General features: G+C 42.9%; 1 protein-coding gene across 1 annotated transcript in view; it reads left to right on the top strand.

The window, feature by feature from the left end:
• The first annotated feature begins 4,085 nt into the window (after window positions 1–4,085).
• Window positions 4,086–4,655, top strand: part of AKAP11 (A kinase (PRKA) anchor protein 11) — a 47,989-nt gene continuing 47,419 nt past the window's right edge. The window contains exon 1 of the mRNA XM_011974634.1: window positions 4,086–4,373. The gene's annotated coding sequence lies outside the window, so the exon portion shown is untranslated. The remainder of the gene's footprint in view (window positions 4,374–4,655) is intronic.

Below are 4,655 nucleotides of genomic sequence, written 5' to 3'. Positions count from 1 at the left end.
TGGTAAGACAGCCTCCTTCCTCCCTTCCCTTTTTTTGAGTAGTTATTGAGTACCTACTATGTGCCTTAGGAACTCCTAAGCAAAAACAGAAACAGCCCTTGCTCATGGATCCTACAGTTTAGTGGAGGGAGACAGACATTAACCAGGTAAGCACACAAATACAAATTGTTATAAGTTGATAAATGCGTTGAAGAAAAAGCAGGGAGTCCCAAATAAAGGGGAATTTACTTAGTCTGGGGTGTTAGGACGAAAGTTTCTGAGGAAGTGACAGTAGAGTTGAAAGCTGAAGGATTCTTGGACATTCAGACGTTAACACGGATGGACGGAGAAAGAATACTGGATCCTGAAGAAACAGCCTGTGGAAGGTGATCAGGCAGGCAGGGTCTGGTCCTTTTTTGAGGAACTGAAAAGGGGACAGTCTGAAAGGGAGAATGATATGACAGCAAAGGAGAAAAGCAGATTATGAGGAAAACCATGAGAAGCCACTGAAGGGTTGTAAGCAGGGGAGTGGCATGGTCAGACGCAGTAGAAATGGCGGCCCTCTGGAGTCAGAGTGCACATACTTCAACCAGCAGGCAAAAAAGACAAATCCTGGAAGCAAAGAAACGGTGCTAGGAGGAGAAATATGGACTCTGTAAATGGTATAAATAGAATGTCTTTTATTTTTTCGAGTATTAAAAAGAATCAACAACATCCACACAAAATTTGTATAGGAATATTCAAGGCAGTATTATTCATAATAGCCAAAAAGTAGAAACAACTGAAATATCTGTCAACTGGTAAGTTGGCCAATAAACTGTGCTATATACATAGAGTGGAATTGTTATTCAGCAAGAAAAATAAATGAAGTACTGATACATGCTTCAACATGGATGATCCTTTGACACATGCTAAATGAACGAAGTGAGACACAAGAGACCGTGCATTGTATGACTCCATTTATATGAACTGTCCAGGTACATGTGCACAACGTGCAGGTTTGTTACATAGGTATACATGTGCCATGTTGGTTTGCTGCACCCATCAACTTGTCATTTACATGAGGTATTCCTCCTAATGCTATCCCTCCCCCAGTCCCCCAACCCCTAACAGGCCCCGGTGTGTGATGCTCCCCGCCCTGTGTCCATGCATTCTCGTTGTTCAACGCCCACCTATGAGTGAGAACACGCGGTGTTTGGTTTTCTGTCCTTGTGATAGTTTGCTTAGAATGCTAGTTTCCAGCTTCAGAATACGCAAGTCGTTAGAGACATAAAGTTGACTGGCTGCTACTGAGTACGTGAGTTTCTTTCAGGGAGGAACAAAACTTCTAAAATTAGATTTTGATGATAGTTGCACAACTGTAAATCTACCAGAAGCACTGAATTGTATGGTAAATGGATTACATCTCAGTAAAACTGCTAAAAAACAAAAAAACAAAAAAACACAGTTTTAAAAAGAATACAGGAACTGGGGACACAGCAGAACTGGATCTCAATCCTAATTTTTTTCTCACTTTGTATTAATTGTACTGCAAATAACTGTAGCTAGCACAAGAGACCACAATGACTGTCTCGCTAGGGGAAGTTGGGAGGATTTATTTCTGGCTCTGTTAATACATGTTCGATGGGGAGAGTTGGGCCCAGAGTTCATCTAAATTAGCAGTACCAAGCAGCTGTTTCAGTTAATCATTATGAGGGCTGTAAACACTCAAAAAGCACTCCATTAGCATTTTAAAAGAATGATCCTACTTTGTTAAAATAGTACTTTTTCTCTTTTTGGTGTTTTTCCTTTTAAAAAGTAGCCCTATGTATCTTGAAATCTTGCTTTCGTTAAAACTAAGGTGTTAGCTTAACTTTAGGATACTGCCTCAGACCTTTTAGAAAATTTATTTGCTAGCTAGTTCTTAAACTCTGATTAGGAACATATGAATCATTATTTATTTAATGCTACACAGGTTCAAAATAGCTTAAGAGAAATGGAATTCGAGGTTGAGCAGGTGGCAGTGTTTCCGTTTTCACACTCTGAGAAGGCCAAGGTTTCTTAGGGAAGCATTCCTGGTATCCGTATCAACCAGTTCAGAGTTCCTCAGCTGGTGTACGTGTGTGTCTAATTTCATTTGGGTTGAGCCGCTGACTCTGTTAGGTTTTCATAAAAAATCATTTCATTTCCCTTTCCAGCTTCCGTCCTACTGGTGTGTGCATGTTAAAGTGTAATTCAGGCTTAACCACTTTAGGTGTAGGCTAGTTAAATTGCTTTGTTTTATGTATGAGGAAGCTGAGACTCAGTGGTGATAAGGAACCTTGATTTGGTTGTATCCGTAATAACAGAGCTTCGTGTTGGAACTCGTCTCCTGATTCATTTCTTTTGGTGAAACATCCTCTTCATTTCTGAGCTTTCAACTTCTATCTTTTCAAATCTTACACTAAAGAATAAGTATCTGCATAGAATTTCATTTTCTGTTCTCTTCTTAGAACTGACTTTAAGAATAGACAGAAGAGGTGGTTGTCAGTGTAGCGTAATGGAGGGAAAAAAATTAAAGATGGGCCCTTCCTTTTCAGCCATTTCTTTTCCCCCAGGTTACAAAAGAAAATTCTCCATTTTATTTTTCCTAGTAATTAGGAGCAATCCACGTGTTTCAACAAAGGCAGAAACAGCATCAGGACTCTGACCTAATGAAGTTTAGAAATGTTAAGATCATTGGAAATTAAATTTCATGACTGTCTCCCACCTGGCCTATAAATCTCCTAATCTTTGTTTCTGCTTTGGCCTCTTTAAGACCCATTATTTTCAAGGAAGAGACTTTTTTTTTTTTTTAAAGTAAACTCTGGGTGTCTCTCCCCTATTAAAAACTTTCTAATACCTTCTATTGCATTTAGAATAAACTTTCAATTCCTTTCTTGGCTAACAAAGCCTTACAGGATCTGATCCATGCTAGTTTCTGACTCAGCAAGAGCATCTCCATCTTGGACAAGCACCACCATTTTAAGTTCCCCTTGATTAAAAACTGCCTAAATCCAGCCCCAGAAACATCAGCCTAATGGCTAATGTCAGCATGACCATAAACCACAAATGACACCTCTGATGAGAAATATTCCAACCCTGAGATAAACCCCCCTCTGATCAGAAATATGCCTCCCCTCCAACCAGAGACATTAAACCCTCAGCAATAAAACCCTCCTCCACCCAGAAACATTCCAAGCCTGCAATATGCTCTCCCTCCCTCAACCGCTAAATACCTTTAGTCTGTAAGAGAGAACACTACTGACTGAAATTGGCCAGAAGACCCTCTCAGGTTTATTCTCCAAAATAAACCTGTCTCTGTTAAGCTGCCTTTTCTGTTTCTTTCTTTAACTCTTACAGTTTCCATCTCCAGGCTCAATAAAGTTTACTTTCTCATTTATTCTTCCCTCAAATGCACTAGAACAGGTCCTTACTTAGGGCCTTTGAATTAGTGTTATCCTTTTCCTGGAATGCTGTACGCTCTGATTTTTGCATGACTGTTATTCAAATCGCTGCTAAAATGTCTCCTCCTCAAAAGGGCAGCCCCTTTACTAGCCACTCAATCACCATCACGTCACTTACTGTAACTTCTTTACATACAGCTTAAAACCAACAGATATTTTGTTTTCTTTTCATCCTCAGATAAGTTCCCTAGAATCTACACTACTTATCTTCATCATTGTTCAATGGACATGATGTTCAATGGACAAAGCCTGGAGCAGTGTTTGTTGAATGAAGAAATGAACAAATGAATTGCACCCTTTCTTCCCTGACCCTCTCCTCTCAACAGGGCAAAACTTAACTCATAATGAGGATACACTCAAAAATGTCTTTCTTATTGCCAGGTGTTTCCACTCTTGAGGAACAGATGCCCTTAAGGAGACAGGGCAATACTGGCCCTTCGGATTTTAGGTGAAAATAATCAGCACAACAGCTTTTCATCTCTGGTTAGGATTCCCAGCGACCAAAGCTTTAGTTTCCGATTTCCATACCATGTAAAGACATCAGGGTGAGCACTAGGGCCCTGAGAACCCTGGGTGCTACTTCTCGGCTGGGATAGGGCCGGTTGCCCTGTGCGCTGTGAGTGGTCCTCCCTGGAGATGCTGGGAAAAGGGGTGGAGTCATCAGAAAGGATGAGCCTTCCTTGGGCCTTCGGATCTGGTGGGGCTGCCACTTTGGGAAGGGCCCGGGGCTTCGGAAGAAAGCAAAACTAGCCTTGTGGCGAAGAAGGAGCCCAGCTGGCCCCAGGCTGTAAGACTAAGGGGTCGACGGAAAAGAGGCAGAGCCTGAAACCAAATCTGCGGAGCAAGCCAAGGCCCGGGGACTTGCCAGAGGAAAGGGTTAAGCCGTTTCCAAGGCAACGGACCAGGAAGCACGCAAGACGTCCGCCGCAGGTTCGTAGGTCGCCCTCGAATTTAAAGCTCCCAAGGCTGAGCGGGTCCCGGCCAATGGAGAGGCCCCCTTTAAATCATGTGATCAGCGGGGCTGCTCCGCTAGCTGCTCCGGAGCACGTGGGAAGGCTTTTTTTCCTGTTCCTTCTTTCCCTTTTTAAACGCCCACTCACTTTTGCGCGGGCTCGGCCGCGGAGTTCTTCTCGCGAGAGGCGCGCTGCCCTCTCGCGAGAGTGAGTGGGAGGCGTGGAGAGTAGGCGGTGTTGCGGGCCGGAGCTGCGGCGG

This window comes from Mandrillus leucophaeus, unplaced genomic scaffold, assembly GCF_000951045.1.
Source record: "Mandrillus leucophaeus isolate KB7577 unplaced genomic scaffold, Mleu.le_1.0 Scaffold147, whole genome shotgun sequence".
NCBI classification, from domain to species: domain Eukaryota; kingdom Metazoa; phylum Chordata; class Mammalia; order Primates; family Cercopithecidae; genus Mandrillus; species Mandrillus leucophaeus.
The sequence above is the reverse complement of the archived record's forward strand: the minus strand, read 5'-3'. Positions and strand labels throughout refer to the sequence as shown.